At 44.6% G+C, this 18,872-nt stretch overlaps 1 long non-coding RNA gene across 1 annotated transcript; it reads left to right on the top strand.

Annotated features, from left to right (window-relative positions):
- Positions 1 to 14: 14 nt before the first annotated feature.
- Positions 15 to 12,370, top strand: LOC140598284 (uncharacterized). Its single transcript, XR_012000564.1, has 3 exons — positions 15 to 190; positions 670 to 1,076; positions 10,070 to 12,370. It is a non-coding gene; the product is annotated as an uncharacterized lncRNA (long non-coding RNA).
- Positions 12,371 to 18,872: the final 6,502 nt, after the last annotated feature.

Genomic DNA, 18,872 nt, shown 5'->3' with positions numbered 1-18,872 from the left:
GGCTTCTCGGAGCTGCTGAGTCACTGTGAGGTCGCTCAACGCAGGCGCACTCGGTAGGCCGCGCGGCGCGGGCAAGCTGAGTCAGGGTGGCCAGGCCACCGCTCCACGCGTGGCAGGGTGGAGGGGCGGCCTCGCGGAAAGCCGCACCCGGGGAGGGCCGGAGCCTGTGTCGCAGAGGGGCCGCCGCGAGGTACGGAGCCGGCACGGCCGGGCGGAATGGGAGGAGGGGCCTGGCCTTGGGTAGACGACGTCGTCTGCCTCGACAGGAGCTGGCCTGTCCCCACGTCGAGGGCTCCCCGCCCCCTCCCACCGCATCCCCCCCCCCCCCCCGCCCCATCTTCTCTCCCCGGGTCCCCTGCCTGCATCCCCTCCCTGGGTTCTCTTCTCGTGTCCCTTCCCCTCACCATGTCCCCTTACCTGCTCCATCACTCCCCTTTGCTCCCCTACAAATGTGTGTGTGGTTTATTCCCCCCGGGAGCGTGTGATTTTGTGAGGTCCCCGCAAACTGAATGAGCAGGTGCTCTCAGGGGTACTTGCCAGGTTAAGTTCCCCCAGAGCCTCTGGGCACGTCCAGCCATCAACCCCTAACCTTGTTTTACGTGCGTTTCTGTTTAAAGATAATTTGTGTTGATGTGTTGTTGGTTTTGTTCTCATTAAACTCACGGCCAGCGGTAAGTTTTGCTGAACCCCGCCTGCCCGCCCCTGCTCTCCGTGAGGTGCATCGCAGCCTCCCGGTACTTGGGAAACTGGACAGCACTTAAGCGCCGGCTTGAAGGCCACATGAAACCACAAGATCGCCACCAAAACACAAAAATATGAAGAGCCGTAACACTAAATAGGCTGTGGAACAGAAGCTTACTTAACCATATCAGAACTGAAACGCAAAAGAAGGCAGGTGTGTCGTCTTGTCCCACCGCAGCTGGAAGTATGTTCCTCTGGCAACTCCAGTATTTTGCCACTCCGCACAAGTTGGCCAATAACTGCTGAAGTACCGCAGATACTGATTTTGGAGTTACAAGTAAATTTGGCAGATAGGCAAGTTCACAAACGTGGAATCCACAAATAACAAGAATCAGGTGTGTGTGTGTGTGTGTGTGTGTGTGTGTATTTGTACGTGTACATACCCATTTTCCTTGGTCTTTTTCTGAGCCATTTGAGAATATGCTATAGACCCCGTTACCCATCACCTCCAAATATTTGCATGTACATTTCCTAAAAGCAGATACTCTTACACAACCATTCTGTAACCATCCACATGAGAGAATCAGTATTAAAACAATATTAAGGCAGCTCCGGTGGCTCAGCGGTTTAGCACCACCTTCAGCCCAGGGCGTGATCCTGGAGACCTGGGATCGAGTCCCATGTCGGGCTCCCTGCATGGAGCCTGCTACTCCCTCTGCCTATGTCTCTGCCTCTCTCTCTCTCTGTCTCTCATGAATAAATAAATAAAACCTTTAAAAATAACAAATAAATTTTAAAAAACAATGTTAAAATCCAGTCCATAGACTTCATTGCATTTTGCCAACTATGTCAACGTCTTTTTTTTTTTTTCCTTTGGGCTCCAGGGTGCCATCCACAATCACATGTGCATTCTCCTCCATGCTAGGATAGGTCCTCCATCCTTTCTTTCCCTGATGGTTTTTATTAAAGATTACAGACTTTTCTATGACATGTTTCAGCATCCAAGGATGTTTTCTGAAGATCAGATGCAGGTCATGTTTCTTGGTAGGAATACTACAGGAATGGAACTTGCTGCAATCCATCCTATCATGGGTGATACTCATCTTGGTTACCTAGTGACATAGGTGTCTGCTAGGTTTCTCCTTTGTTTTTCATTTGTAAATTGATAAGTATTTTGTAGAGAGATATTCCAGAATTCAACTGTAATTTTATTCTTTTTCAACCTTTGTCTAACGATTTTAAGCTTTATCAGTGACTTCTGCCTAGATCACTATGCTCATTGCCAAATAGTGCTTTTTATTTTTGCTAGAGTAAGCTCCACACCCAGTGTGGGGCTTGAACTCACAACCCTGAGATCAGGAGTCACCTGCTCTACTGACTGAGCTGACCAGACACTCCCTAGGTAGTGCTTCTTAAAATGTCCACTGTTCCTTTCACATTTATTAGTTGGTATTTTATAAGAGAGAGATTTACATACATACATACATACATTTATTTATTTATTTATTTATTTATTTATTTATTTATTTATTTATTTATTTATATCAGTATGGACTCATGGATTTCTTTTACTCAGTGGTCATATTCTGTTCCTGTCATTGTTCATTTTGAAGGCCAGAGAGCCATGTCTAGCTGGCTCTTGAGTCCTTCTGACGTGTCCCTGTCATCCTGTCATTCTTTGTTCCCTTTCCCACCTTTTAGCACAAGGTGCTCCAGCTTCGTTTTGTACTCTTCCTGCTGCAGACCTGGAATCAGCCATTTCTCCAGGGAGCATTGTTTCTTTTTAATGGAGGATGGTGTTTAGAAATCAAGATTTGAGTATGTGGTGTACTTAATGCTACTAGGGTGTCATTGCTTCTAGGCCTTCTCGTGGACATGTGTCAGGAAGTGTATGTATATTCATGTGAGTATGCACATCTATAATTGTTTTTATTTGTGTATGTATTTTTTAGGAAAACATTCATATCCTTACCTTCAATTTCAATCTAACACCTCAGGATTTTTAAAATCTTTTTTGTATTTACAAATAACTCCTTCAGCAATAAAAACCTGGGTTTCATTATTCTATTTCCTTCTTTTTCAGTCTATGTATGTATTTGCTTAATGTAACAAACTACTCTGGCCATCACCACCACCTGCTTTGTGCTCACGCCCTCAGCACTCCATATCCTTGTTCAGTTCTAGGCACTGCGTCTGCAAACTCCTCTCTCCCCCTTTTTCCAGTTGGTTAAAATCCAGTGCCAGTCAAAGCCTTCAGTTTTTTCCCAGAAAGATTTTTTTAAAAGAAGATAATTTACTAAGGAAGCATAACTACAAATACATACTTTTAAGAACATTGTCATTATTTGTGAGTTAAAAATCACGTATTTTTAACCATTCTTGCACAGAATTTTTTTTTTAAAGATTTTATTTATTCATGAGAGACACAGGGAGGCAGAGACATAGGCAGAGGGAGAAGCAGGCTACCTGTGGGGTCCCTAGGATCACGATCTGAGCTGAAGGCAGACGCTCAACCACTGACCCACCTAGTGCCCCCAGAACGTTAATTTCTTAGGTCTTTCGATAAATGCAAATACCTATTACTACAATACTATAGATCCTCAAATTTCCAAAAGTCAAGAATATGAAGTAACCAGAGTGTTAAAAAATAAGTTATAATTAAATGAGTCAATTACTATCAAGAAAGTGCCTTTTCTGGGACTTCTTGGTGGCTCAGTTCAGCATCTACCTTTGGCTCAGGGAGTAATCCCGGAGTTCCGGGATTGAGTCCTGCATTGGGCTCCTTGCAGAGAGCCTGCTTCTCCCTCTGCCTGTGTCCGGCCTCTCTTGTGTGTCTCTCGTGAATAAATGAATAAAATCTTTTTTAAAAAGAAAGTGGTTTTTCTTATAAATTGTATGCCAAAATATTGAGATTAAAAAATCTCTAAATCCATGTATTCCCAGATTATCTGGGTCTTGCTAGAATCAATTGTAACACTAAAATGTAAAGTTTTATATTTACATTAACTAGTGAGTTTTAGAGCAGAAATCCAGATTCTTGCATGGTATCAGGTTTGCCATGCTACAGACTAAATTTTGCACTTGGTAGTGTATTTCTTGTTGCTGCTGTACCAAATTACTGCAAGTTAAGTGTCCTAAAACAGACTGTCTTATCATTCTGGAGGTCAGAAATTGAAAATGTATCTCACAGGCCTAAAATCAAGGTGCAGGGCAGCATTCCTTCTGGGGGCTATAGGACATACATACTTTTGCATTTTCCAGCTTCTGAAGGTTGCCCATGTTCTTTGGCCAATCACATCACCTCAACCACTACTTCCATTGCCACATCTTGTCTGACTCTTACTCTCCCCCTTTCATGTAAAAGAATTGCATTGGGCCTGCCTGTGCAATCCAGGGTCATATCCTCACTCAGGATCCTTAGCATGAGCACATCCACAAAGTCCCCTTTGTCATGTGAAGTAACAGATTCGTGGTTCCAGGATTGGGACATGGACATGGGTAGAGGGGCATTATCCTGCTTACCATGGGTAGTGCCCCCACTGCCATAGGAAAAAACAAGATTACATTATTTTTTTGAGAAAGAGAACAGAGGGGGAGAGAGAATCAGAGCCCGATATGGGGCTTGATCTCATGAACCTGAAATCCTGACCTGAGCAGAAGTCAAGAGTGGGACGCATAACTGACTGAGCCACCGAGTCCCCCCAAGATTACATTCTTTAAAATAAAAGTAAATAAATAAATGATAATAAATAAAATGAAAGTAAACATTCAAAATTTTTGTGTACTTTTATCTACTTTTCAAAATGTAAAACTTTAATGAGAAACGCCCAAATTTTGATAAATGTTTTCAAAACAACCAGACTCATGAGTTTGTAACCAGAGAAAAGAAATGTTGGTTGGACACTACCTCTCCTCCTCATACACAGACACACACAATCACGTGAGCACACATACATAGATGGGCATTTGCAGCCTTCTGAGAACCAGAATTAGCCCACAGCATGAGCTGGTATGGGGACTGTCAGGAGATGTGAAATTGGACACCCAGGGGCTTTACCAGGAGTGTACTTGGCTATCTCTGCTGTTCTTTTTGGTCCTGATCTGGCTAAGACCACGCCAAATTGTGGGAACAAAAGATTATCAAATTAGATCTTTTAAATGCAGCTTTTGCCATTAACTGAAGTCTGCATTCATTAAGTGACCTCCGTACATCTAAGCTTACCACATCAAAATTAAGGGCTCCCTAAGATGTCCTCTGAAAACTGCTTTGTAGTCAGCAGTGAAGGAAGGATCTTGTAATACTCATGATGCTCCATGGGGAAGTGGAGACAGACCTTAGAGTCTTGGTTAGCAAACCTCAAGAAGTCTGCTTCAAAGGAAGAGACTACAGTGCATGTCCAGTGAAATATTCCTCTATCAAGGGCCCCCAGTGATCTTCACCAACAGGTCACTGTTCTGATCTCTATTTTAAAAACGGGGAAGCGGAAGTATAGAAGTGTTTGAAACCCAGGCTCCTGAGTCCACATTTGCAATTCTTTCTCTGCCACCTATACTAGCTAGAGATGAGGATGGAAAGGCAGGGAGAGGCCAGACCACGCAGACGTTGTTTTTTGTTTTTTTTTTTTTGGATGTTGAAAACTTAAAGATTGACCTTGAGCAGCCCCGGTGGCCTGGTGGTTTAGCGCTGCCTTCAGTCCAGGGTGTGATCCTGGAGACCCCGGATCGAGTCCCACATCAGGCTCCCTGCATGGAGCCTGCTTCTCCCTCTGCCTGTGTCTCTGCCTCTCTCTCTCTGTCTCTCGTGAATAAATAAATAAAATCTTTAAAAGAAATAAAAATCTTTAAAAAACAAGATTTAAAAAAATAAAAAAAGATTGACCTTGAGGAGTGGAGACAAAATTTATTTATTTATTTATTTATTAATAATAAATTTATTTTTTTAAATTTTTATTTATTTATGATAGTCATATGCAGAGACATAGGCAGAGGGAGAAGCAGGCTCCATGCACCGAGAGCCCGACGTGGGATTCGATCCCGGGTCTTCAGGATCGCGCCCTGGCCCAAAGGCAGGCGCTAAACCGCTGCGCCACCCAGGGATCCCAATAAATTTATTTTTTTATTGGTGTTCAATTTGCCAACATACAGAAAAACACCCAGTGCTCATCCCGTCAAGTGCCCCCCTCAGTGCCCATCACCCCTTCACCCCCACCCCCCCGCCCTCCTCCCCTTCCACCACCCCTAGTTCCTTTCCCAGAGTTAGGAGTCTTCATGTTCTGTCTCCCTTTCTGATATTTCCTACCCATTTCTTCTCCCTTCCCTTCTATTCCCTTTCACTATTATTTATATTCCCCAAATGAATGAGACCATATAATGTTTGTCCTTCTCCGACTGACTTATTTCACTCAGCATAATACCCTCCAGTTCCATCCACGTTGAAGCAAATGGTGGGTATTTGTCGTTTCTAATTGCTGAGTAATATTCCATTGTATACATAAACCACATCTTTATCCATTCATCTTTCGATGGACACCGAGGCTCCTTCCACAGTTTGGCTATTGTGGACATTGCTGCTATAAACATCGGGGTGCAGGTGTCCCAGCGTTTCTTTGCATCTGCATCTTTGGGGTAAATCCCCAGCAATGCAATTGCTGGGTCGTAGGGCAGGTCTATTTTTAACTCTTTGAGGAACCTCCACATAGTTTTCCAGAGTGGCTGCACCATTTCACATTCCCACCAACAGTGTAAGAGGGTTCCCCTTTCTCCACATCGTCTCCAACATTTGTGGTTTCCTGCTTTGTTAATTTCCCCCATTCTCACTGGTGTGAGGTGGTATCTCATTGTGGTTTTGATTTGTATTTCCCTGATGGCAAGTGATGCAGAGCATTTTCTCATGTGCATGTTGGCCATGTCTATGTCTTCCTCTGTGAGATTTCTATTCATGTCTTTTGTCCATTTCATGATTGGATTGTTTGTTTCTTTGGTGTTGAGTTTAGTAAGTTCTTTATAGATTTTGGAAACTAGCCCTTTATCTGATACGTCATTTGCAAATATCTTCTCCCATTCTGTAGGTTGTCTTTTAGTTTTGCTGACTGTATCCTTTGCTGTGCAAAAACTTCTTATCTTGATGAAGTCCCAATAGTTCATTTTTGCTTTTGTTTCTTTTGCCTTCGTGGATGTATCTTGCAAGAAGTTACTGTGGCCGAGTTCAAAAAGGGTGTTGCCTGTGTTCTCCTCTAGGATTTTGATGGAATCTTGTCTCACATTTAGATCTTTTATCCATTTTGAGTTTATCTTTGTGTATGGTGCAAGAGAGTGGTCTAGTTTCATTCTTCTGCATGTGGATGTCCAATTTTCCCAGCACCATTTATTGAAGAGACTGTCTTTCTTCCAGTGGAAGTCTTTCCTCCTTTATCGAATATTAGTTGACCATAAAGTTGAGAGTCCACTTCTGGATTCTCTATTCTGTTCCATTGATCTATGTGTCTGTTTTTGTGCCAGTACCACACTGTGGGAGACAAAATTTATATAATATATATTCACACAGCTGTACAAAAAATAATTTAAGTTTTTCTGTTTTCCAAAATGGAACTCCGCTTTCCTTTGAAGCCCCCAGACTGCCACAGGCAGCTGTTCTCATCCATTAGCATAACCTAGCCTGCAGTGTTTTTGTCATCTATCTGGGTCCAGTCATGGACAGGCTCAACCTCAGTCATGGTCAGGCTCAAATCTTGATCATTCCAAGGCTTCTTCCTCCCACCTACTTCCTTTCTCCCTCAGTGGCATCTGGGGTTGGAGAAGCTGGATAGATAACATCATGGCAGCAGAGGCTCTGGTGTACATGCTAGCCAATTCCTCCCTGGCCTCTGCAGGTGTTAAGACTTGTCCCACCACCTCTGCTCATGTGCTAACATTTGCTGCTGCCGGCCTCTGATCATAGATCCTTACATGCAATGTCAACCTGTTCAGACTTTAGGTTACATATGCTTCAGTGACCCTCTCAGGGTTCCATGCTACTGCACATGGGGATTTGGGAGTTTTCTATAGCTTATGTGCAGAATGTGGCTCCAGAGGCACCACCACAGATCCTTTCCCTGTCTGACCACATCCTGGGTATCCACTATTGTACTTTCCCTGCATTGGCACAGAGAAGTGTGCCTTTTCTGGAAGTAGAGAGGGGAAACCAAGCATGGACCCCTCTGCTTTCATATCATCCCTCTACTCATCTGAATTGTTTGTCATCTCAACTGAGGACTGTAGAATGAACATCCGGTCCATTCTCAGGGACCCAGACAGATGTCTTCTCTTTCAAAGATCTTCAAACGTCTCCGCATCCCTGGAAATAATTTTCTGTGTTGCAGGAAATTTCTCTCACATCATATCTTTGGGTTTCTTGCTCTAGGGTAAATCTCCAAAGCTTTGGTTCCTGGTCCTTTTTTCTCTCTCTTGAAAGCCTGGTTTTTAAGACAGTGGCTTGCTATGAGCTCTTAAAAGTTTAGGTTTAAAACTCAAAACTGAGCAATAACTTCTTGGGCAGACCTTTCTTTGCAGCTATGAGTGTCACCTCCTGGCCTAGTCATGATGGTGGAAAACTTTTCAATAACAGACAAAAGAAAATACATTGACATTATGCCCACATACACATTGAAATTTAAAACATTTGTTCAGCTGTAGTATGTGTAAGACCTTGAGGAGAGGCAGGAGCAGAAGTGGGAGAGCAAATAAGCTGTTACTGCAGTCTAGGTAAGAGGTGACAGTGACCACAGAAAAGCAGAAACCTTACTCACTTTCACAGCTTCCCTTGTAGGTAGGGCATGAACATGTGATCCAAGTCTTTCAGAGGGAGAGAGTCTTCTGGGAAGATTCCCTTCCTTAAAAACAACAACAACAACAACAACAACAACAACAAACAACAACAACAAAAACTACTCATTAGGACAAAGCCCTCTTCTGGAAGGTATTTTTAGGATGCTTGGAAATAGTAGCCTTTCTTTAACATAAAGGGCCAACATTAAGGACCATGTCCTTATGCTGAGCTGACAGAGCAGAAAGGTGGAAGGAGCTAGGTTGTGATGGCGATGTTGAGCTGCTGAACAGCTTCCTTGCCTCTCAGTTTCTTGTGATATAACACACATCCTTATTCAAGACATTTTTTGTTTTCCCTATTGTTGCTAGCCAAAAATACTGTTACCTATAATTAGAAAAGTTATTTCAATTCAGGACATACCAGTTATGAGACAAAACAGAAAAGTGGGTGAATAAGTGATTGGATACATGCATCTGCAACTCAGAGAAGAGGTCTGGCCTGGGAAATACAGTTGTGAGTCATCAGCACACAGTGTGTTGATGAGATTGTCTAGGAAAGGGCAAGATGTGGGGGAGAAGAGGATGCAGGCCTACACCTTAGGAAAGGCAGCACTGGAAAACCAGACTGAGAATGAGCAACCAGAAAACTTAAGAGAAAAATAAGGAGGGAGAGGCATTGTTGACGCCAAGGGAAGATGGAGATTTCAAGAGGGAAAACTGGCTAACTGGCTCCTGCTGCTGAGAGAACAAAACAAAACCTAAAGGTGTCCTTTGGAGTTAGTGATGGAGAGGTCACCATTGTCCTAGAATGGTCCCAGAGGAGAGGAGGAAGTCAGATAAGTGGGTGGAGAAGATAAGGTGAAGGCATGGAGTCTGGGCAAAAGAAGCAGAGAAGCTCTTTCACAGAAAGGAAAACAGTGAAGTATACTCTCCTGGTCCCAGGCTGCTGGCCTAGTCTGGTTCAGCAGATGATGTCCCACTGCCCCCATCCCACAAGACACACTCTCTTCTGCTCAGACACATAGTCAATATTACCTTTACATTTGTAACTCATATCCTCAACAAATATTTGGGTGCCTGCTGTGTACACAACACCCTGTTTGGCCTCAAGAAAATATAAGAAAAGATTAAATGGGGTCTCTGTCTTTTCCCAAGAGCTCATAGTTTTGATCCTGGAGGTAAAAAAGGCCCACATCCTGAAACAACTGGACATTAAGCGTAAACATTGTATTTATGAGGTTGCGGGGCAAAGACTGTAATCATGATTGGAATTCAGAGAATAAAAACTTCTCAGAAGCAGCCTGAAAATTTTGGGCTGGAGCATCTAGGAAAATTTCACAGTGGGGGGTGCTCCAGCAGACCCTTAAATACAGGGGATATGGACTGGGGCAGGAGGTAGACTGCTAAAGCCAAGCCATGTGTCTGCCAGGATTTTTGGTTGCGGGTAACAAGAACTCACCTCAAAATAGATTTTTCCCAGAAGGGGAATTTTGCCTCCTAGACTTGAGTTGTGCCTGGATCCAAGAATTTAGACAAGGTACTCCACACCTTTCCTCTGAATTCTGGCCTCTCTGTTCTATTGTAGAGCAACCTCATCTTTGACAGAAACATAGCTGCCAGCAACCTGGACTACTGAGATACTTTTGAAGGTGAAAATGGGGTGCTGCTAATAGTTTTGTTGAGACAATAGGGACCCTGGGACCCTGCTAGGAAAACTGGGGCAGAAGATCATCATAAGCAGATGTCCACTCTAGCCACTGGCTGATGACCCTGCCAGAATCACTTGAAATGGGGGAGAGATAGTACTCCAAGGACATTGTGCCATTACCAGATGAAGGAGGGACAAGAATGCTAGAATCATATAAAGCAATGGTATCTACTATTCATCATGAGTTGGCAATTCAGGGAAAAGAAGAGAAACAATAAAACCTCCCCAAAAGAGATTTAGAAGTGGCTGGAATCAGGCCTGAGGAGGGTCTGCCACTAGGTAATGGGAGAAAAGAGCCTACAGCGGGGTTGAAAAAGAATGCTGAAGCGGCATGGACGAGAGGCCATGGATGACAAGCGGCACCAGGTGCTTTGCTGAATTCCACATGAGCACCAGAAGCCTGCAAGAAGTTTGCCTAGACAGATACTTACGACTTTTAGGAAAGTCATTTCCTTATAACGGTCCAGCATTCAGGATACCTGGGGTTATGGTATGTAACAGACAATCCCAAAGTCAATGTAGTCGAAAACAACAAAAGTTTATTTCCTGCTCAGAATGTCCTGTCCCTGATATATACACAAGCTCTGCTCCACATTGTCCTTACCTCTGAGGCCTGGAACTACAGAGTGTTAAGTATTGGAAGTCTTGCTAGTTGCCTTGGCAGAAAGGAAAAGGTGGCCAAAGGGGCTTCACACTGGCCTTAAATCTTTCCTGCCTGGGAGTTTCAGAGCTCACTGGTTGAAACCAGTCCCACACCTAAGCAGGGGATCCAGGAAGCACAGTCCCAGCAGGTGCCCAGAAGGGGAGAACTGAAATAGTTGTTAGTTGTCAAAGAGGAACAATGACTAGCACATCATATGGTGGTAGAGGTTGGATATAAGGCTGAAGGAGGGGGACACAGTGGAATTTGCTTCTCTAATGCTCGGTTATGTAACTGTTCTTCTTCTTTTTTTAAAAAAAGATTTTATTTATTCATAGACAGAGAGAGAGAGAGAGAGAGGCAGAGACACAGAGGGAGAAGCAGGCTCCATGCAGGGAGCCTGACGCGGGACTCGATCCCAGGTCTCCAGGGTCATACCCCAGGCTGCAGGCAGCGCCAAACCGCTGCGCCACCAGGGCTGCCCTATGTAACTGTTCTTATAGGGATCTTATTCTTCGTGTTAGACCTTAGGCCCCTGAGGACAAGGACTGTGCCCTTTAACCCTTTATAGATGGTATTTATACACCTCATCATGTTAGGTAGGCTCCTTCAGGTGACAAAACTGGAGAGAGATGCTCTGATGACATCAGGGCTTCACCATAAGGATTCTTAGGGAGGAACAGGAAGTGTCTCAGTGCAGTCTTATAAGAAGGAAATATGTCTCCTTAAATTCTGAGTGGCCACATAGACTGCATGTGGTGGCCTCATAATAAATACACCAATGATGTAAACTCAAGTTAAGCCAATTTTCCTACTGGAAACTGTCCTAGGAGCACTAGGAACAAAGGCCTGCTGGGTGGGATTGCTGACCCCTCCTGCCAGTGCTGCAGAAGGCAGCCAGTAGAGTACTCTGTCCTCTAACTGACATCGTCTCTAGGTCTCTGCAAAGGCTTCGGCTCTGTGAATCTGAGAGTCACAGAGGGAGGCATGATACTTTGAGTCGAAATTGCCAACAGAAATCAAACTGTATTCCCCCAGACATGTGAGCAGAACATAAATATTTCATAAACACGAAGTCAGCTAGACAGAGATTTTAATTCCAGAAAGTGATCATAAGGTAAACTACAGGAGATGCGGCTTATGATTTGCCTCATGACACATTTTTAAGTAAGCAAAAGCCCTATGGAATAAAAATAAACTTGTTTAGGTTCCCCAGCGAATGGGAAGCAGCTGAGTGGAGTAGAGGCGAACTAATGTTTTCTTTTTCCATCTCATAATTTTGTGATGTGATGTTATCTAGCATATGGGACCCCTTGTATCATAGAATCTGTGTCACATGACTCTTTCTTACTCCATCCTTTGATAACAAACCAGGGCAAGGGCATCTGTTTCAATATCTTTCCAAATATTGTTAGAAATGACCTTGGAGAACCCTTTGTTTAGTGCCTATTGAGCCCCCAACAGTGAGGAGTGAGTGATTGCTTGTTGGTAATTGTCCATGTAAAATGTTGTATATGACTGGAAATGCAAATACAAAATTAGAAAAGTGAGAAGGGAGCCTTCGTTGAAAATGTGGCAGAAACACTCACCCTTGTGAGGACCTTTCAAATCTATCAGAATGATTCCTCCAGTACCATGCAACCAAAGCTGTTCCTTGACTTCCTTTAACCTCCAGGATCACACCCTTTGCATGTGGCACTCAGTGGTTGCTGAGAGAGGGATCTGAACACTCCTCTCCCCACCATGAGGAATCTTTGGGTCCAGTGGGTAGGTCAGAGTCAGAAGCCTCTAGAAACGATGTTGTATCCCTGGCAGACTATGCTGTTGATCATGAGTCTCCTTGAGGGGGTGACAGGAGAAGACAAACAAGGGCGGTGCCAGGCACACAGGGGAGCCTTGGGTGAATGCCTGTGAGTGGGGAACCGGGAAGTCCATACAAACTCTGCGAACTCTGCAACTCTTCCGCTCAGTTAGCAGTGCTTCCCAACACTTGCTTCTGGGTCTTTAGAAGTGTTAATGTTGGGGGGAGCTGGCCCAGGGATGCAGGCCCCTCTGAGCTGGCTTTACAGCTCTTCTGTCAACTTAAAATTATTTCAATTTAAAACTTACAGATGGAGCTGCCTCTGTCTGCCCAATAACAAGATTTTGATTTCTTTTGCAAGCTTGCCTGTTGAGAGAGCACCCAGTTGCTGTATGTTGGAGCAGAGCAGCAAGGGCAGTTGCCCTCATTACTTAATAGGAAGCAAGTCTGCACTTCCTTTTCCCTCATAACCGCTGAGGGAGGAATGAAAGTGCCTTGTGAATTGTATACATTACCCCAAAATTGAAAAATCTGGCAACTGCTGTAACTACGGTAGAAATATCTTGATTCACAGAGGTGTCACCATGCGAGGAAATGGTTGCCCATATTGAGGTGTCAGATTGCCATCTGAAATGGAAAGGAGCACATAACAGTATAAAGTATGAAACAGTACTTTGTTTTGAATTTAAATCTTTATGCTGTACCAACTGGGAGAAATAGGAAAAGTGTTTTGGACTGACTGTGGCACATTTGTGGCCACTGTCTATGTCTATGCGGTACGGGCCATCACACTCGCTTGGCTTAGAAAGATATCTGCCTATTTCACATAGCAATGATTATATTCTCTCTACATCACTTGTAGCATTTATGCTTCAGCATTGTTGTTCTTTATTTTTAAATATAGCTCTGATCTGGTCACTGCTGAGGATTCCTAGTCTTAGAACCATGAGAACTCAGGAAAAAGAATCTAGTCCAGAATGAAATAACACCAATGCAAAGTCTCTAATTTGTTTTCAACTTCGTGTTGGTTCCTGAGTGGGTTCTGAATAAGTAATAATCATCCTGATTTCCCAGTGACTTGATGTTCCATTCCTGGCCAGGCCCTTTTGCTACCTCCTCAAATTGCTGTATTAAATATTAAAGCCGCTGTGCCTGGCAGCTCCATCCTGGAGACAGTGGCAGAGTTTTTGTGGAATAACTTCTCCTGGTTGGCTGCTAGATTTGTTCATTATTTTAATCTATGCATATTGGCTAGGACTACAACACTGTCTCTTTTTTCTACAAATACTAGTTTGAAATGAGGAATCAACATCCCAGCAACCCAGCCCTGAGGAAGGCGAGGGCTCTGATTCTTTATAGTTGCCACACCTAGTGTGGGGCACTGACAGGGTGGTCTTCAGAACACTCTGTGCCTTCCTCCAGCCAGTAGGGACATTTAGGCCATCCCAACCAGGGATCTGTTGAAGACCTGCTTTATACAATGTATTTTGCTGGGTACTGTCAGGAGAGCGGGAAGCATAAAATTTGAACTTGTAAGCAGCTTGAAGAGTGAAAACATGTATGTAAACAAAACAAAACAAAAACAAAACCACAACAGTCCGCCCAAAGCAGTGCCCAGTGCAGAGAGGATGAGTCATGCATACAAGAGATGCTGTGGATGTCTGCAGGAGAGGGAGTGGTTCTCTGGTGCTATGGACAAGGTGGGCCTTTGACAGAGATGTAGGACTTCAACATATGTGCAGGGGAAAGGGGTGTCACACTGTGGGCATGGCATAGAGGATGCAGACTCCTCACAGAGCCCAGCTATGTTAGCAGGCAGCAATCACCATGAGGGTCCAGCTGCCAGGGTAAGTCCACTGTGGGCCTTGGAGTCTCTGAGGAAAATAGCCTTCATGAGTCAGATTTGAATGAAGGGCCATGATCCTGGACACTTTCCCCAGAGGGATTCAGGTCTGTTTTCAGTGTTGTTCAAATAGACTTTGCTCTTTTGAGACCAGGAATTGTCCTTTGTGTTACTGCCAGCAGAGCCCCACACCAGGCTGAGCTGGGTTGGTGTGACCATTCCAACAGCGCTGTGATTAGATCTAGAGAGTTGTGCCTGAAGGGGAAGAAGAAATGAGAGGAGGGGGGGAAGTGTGTCCTCAAAGAGAGAGAGCAGAAAGGGGCAGGTGTGGACCTCCTGGGCAGCAGCCCTTGCCAGCCCCCAAGGCCCAGGCAGCACCAGCAGCTCCCTGGCGTATTCTTTGGAAAGAGCTCCTGAGGCCTTTTCTGCCAGCAACCAAAACTATAAAAACAGATACTAATTGTAGTGATAAATTACCAGACTCTTCCTGACAGGCTTTTGGGTCCCACGCAGAGGAGTGCTGACCTCCCCAGCAAGACAGCCTGGTGGCCCATTCCCTCCGCTGATAACCTCCAGCGAGCAGCTCCTGGCAAGAACTCCACTTAGCTGTTGGAGTCCGTGTTTGGATGTGAGTCACATTTGGCAGGGAGAGTCCTAGGCACTTTAGGAACCTCCTGGGCAGCTAGCAGGGCCTGTCCGTAGGAAGGCAGTTACCGAGGCACCAAGAGCTTCCCAGCCTCTGCTGCTTTAGACTTAGAGCAGAACCAGTGGTTCAGTGGTTCAGAGAAGGAGCTTCACCCTGCCTCTACCACATGCACAGAACCAACAGATTTAATGAGAAATTTGGAGTTCTGTCCTACACTGACTCCAGTTTAAGCTGAGGTTGAAGTTGGAGAATCTCACATTTTGGGCTGTTCTTCTTTTTGATGGGCAAGAGGGCCGAGGGAGCTGGACCACTTCATGGAGTCTGAGCCTAGCCCCAGCTGGGGTTCACCATGTGGCCGAGATCCTTGTCTTTCCAGATTCCCTCAGGCCTTTCCTACCACTCTGGACAGGGCAGAGAGGGCCTTGCCTAAAGCGTTGAGCAGTTCATGGTGAGCTCCAAGGTTACAGTGCCATAAACAGGAAATTTGACAGAGCTGTTGTTGCTCTGCATGTGGCCACGTGAGGGGGCAGTTGGATGTGCTTGATGACCATATATCCATAAGCCACAGACAGTTGGGCTGGCTATTGGGTCTCCCAGCATCTAAATTCTTTCTGGCCTAGGATGGTGCTTGCAGTCCTCACCATGAATTCAGGTAGTTGGGAGAAGAAGTTTAGGTCATTTAGGTCACACAGCCATGACAGGCTGGTTTTTCTGTCAGCTGTATAGCCAGCTGCAACACCAGACCTCCTGCCTGTCCTTACCTCTCATGTGTGGAGCTTAACTGTCTTTCCTCTAAGAACAGTTAGTGTCACACACGCTTTGCGTTTCCGTTGACGCGTCACATCACTTGTCACTGCCTCAGCATGTCCAAGTGCCTTCCCTGTAAGCTTCCTTGGAGCACACCTTAAACACTCTTGTGACTGAATCCAGTCCTGTTGAGTCTAAGCAGGAAGGAGAACTGAAGATAGTGAGCTTGCACATGGAGACCCAAAGCAGCAGTGCTTTTGCAAAATGTAAACAGATCCAGCAAGAAGAGAGAAAAGCTGTATAAAACGGTACACACAAGGGAAATGAGTAATTAGGCCGTCAGCTTCAGGCACAGACTTCCATAAGCAGCTGTAAGTCTTCCTAACCCTGCCAATCCAGGAGCAAGAATTAGGCAGGGAGGTAGGCCTTTATGTGCTGTGTATACAAGTGCATTGAAATTGAGTGTCATGTGCACAGCACCCCATTCCTTTCCATTTTGCCTGATATGCTCCTTCAGGGTAAAGGTATAAAACACATTTAAGGTTCTTTACCTCCTTCCCTGCAATAGTAATTGGCAGTTACTCAACCCCCGTGGGTATCATAAATAAGGAGCACACCAAGAGACTAGGTTGCTGCCATTAGAACGCACTGGCTTTAGCTGGATTGAACTAGTGTCAACCAGTAGACAGTGTGAAGAATGTAATGGTGTGCCCATGGTAAAATCGCCCTCAATTTATGCCCTAATTTTTGTCACAAAGGCCAGGCTTTCTCCTGACTAAGCAAACGGAGATTGTATATTGATGTGTCCATTCAAAGGAGTGAGTCAGAAGATAGGTTGTCTACATCAGGGCACCCTGAAGTAGGTGCTACGCTGAACTCTGGAGCATCATTAGTAATGGCAAGAGAGACTGTGATGTATTGCTTCCTACCCTACATGGTAAGTACAGGAAGCGGACCAATACAGGATTGTTCACTGCTCTCTTGATAAGACATGGAGTTTATACCGACAGCACATGGTTACTTGGGTTTTGTTCTATTCTGGCAAAAGACACATGGCATAAAATGTACCGTCTTAACCACTGTTAAGTATACAGTAGTATAACTATATGCACATTGTTGTGCAACAGATCTCTAGAACTTTTCCTTCTTACAAAACTGAAGCTCTGTCCCCATTAAACATTCACTCCCCATCCCCTCTCCCAGCCCCTAGCACCCACTCTTCTATTCTGTCTCTATGAATTAGTGACTCCAGGGACCTCATGTGAGTGGTGGAATCATACAGGATCTGAACTTCTGTGTCTGGCCGATGTCAATGTGCATGATGTCCTCAAAGTTTATCCACCATGTAGCAGGTGTCAGTGTTTTCTTCCTTTTGAAGAATAAATAATACACCATTGTGCAGATGGACCACATCATGTTTATCCCCTTACTCACTGATGGACACTTGGGATGGCTTTTGTGAACCATGCTGCTATGAACTTGAGTGTGAGAATCCCAGTTGATGGGGCACCTGGAGGGCTCAGTCAGTTAAGCCTCTGAGTCTTGATCTTAGCTCAGATCTTGATCTCAGGGTTGTGAGTTCAAGCCCCATGTTCATGGAGCTTACTTAAAAAAAATCGAAAAGTCACAGTTGCTTGTTTTTAAAAGAAAAAACCCAATTTCCTGAATAAGAACTTTCTTGACTTTTAATATTCCATTACTAACATGTAAAAGGAGCACACCCAGCATTTGTACCACTAATATTTTTAACTTCCCCGTGGAGGTAGTGCATTAAAGCATTGTAGATAAAACAACAACCTTGCTCTAACCTGTCCTCTTTGAGTCTCAGCACAAGTAGAATAAATCACCTTTTAAATTCTCAGTGGCCATAAAAATGGAGACAAGTTTTGCTCTTCAGAATAGAGTAGCAAATAGGTCTTGTAGGCAGGTGATTTGATGAATGGAGAAGCAGGGATTGCCTGTTGTTCTGCTCTATATCCCTGAGGCAGTAGTCCTCAGGGCGCTGAAGGACAGAAAGGGAACTAGAGGTCTCAGCTGAAGCAGGCCTGGGGCACACCGTCCTCAGCTCAACCTGGACCCTGGGTCCTGCATCCCAGAAATAACTGGGTAATCCCCTTTCCTCAGTGCAAAATGGCCTGAGGATGAGTACTGGCTATAGACTCCTTGGGGAAGGCCCAGGGGCATTATGATAGTTTGCATTTGCTGTGGTTTGTGTAGTTGTTCCTCATAAGTACCTAGTTTCTCCTTCAGTCGGGGAGCACAGATCCAAGACCAGCTCAGGTCTAGAAATGGAGCAAAGGACCGTGACTTCATGTTGGGGTGGCTTCCCTCAGCCCCTATTACTCATTCAATAATGACTTCTCTTGATTGTATAATTAGGTAATATCTTATTGGCTGCCTATTTGTCCCTTAGGAATACCTGCTTTTTAAATTTTTATTAACCATCTTCATGGCATTGTGCAGGTTACACGCCCTCAACACTCCAACCTTGCTGCTCTTACAAGAACTACATCCACCTTGCTTTTGATAATTAAGTGCAGCCATCTATGATTCTTGGATCCTGATATTTTTGTTGCTGTAATGGAGCCCATTCTATGATAGTGTCTCCTTTGCCTGCTCTGGCTTACAGAGCACAGACACTACTGAGTTCCTCATTGATTCTGGTGCCCCCACCAGCCCAGTCCTCATTGATGTGGTGAATGGAGTGTCCCCAAACCTTTCTGTGAAATGTGGTTGACTGGTGTGTTGTTTCCAGCCTTATGAGGTACATTCACATTTGCATGCCCACTTCTCTGAGACTTGATTCCTTCTTCCATCATTTACCTCACCAGATAGGACATTTATATTTCTTTTTTGGGGGGGGGGGGGATTTACTTATTTATTCATGAGACACACACACACACACAGAGAGAGAGAGAGAGAGAGAGAGAGAGAGAGAGAGGCAAAGACAAAGGCAGAGGGAGAAGCAGGCTTCATGCAGGGAACCGGACAAGGGGCTCAATC

This window comes from Vulpes vulpes, chromosome 3 (genome assembly GCF_048418805.1).
Source record: "Vulpes vulpes isolate BD-2025 chromosome 3, VulVul3, whole genome shotgun sequence".
Taxonomy (NCBI): Eukaryota; Metazoa; Chordata; class Mammalia; order Carnivora; family Canidae; genus Vulpes; species Vulpes vulpes.
This window is presented reverse-complemented; position numbering and strand designations above follow the sequence as displayed.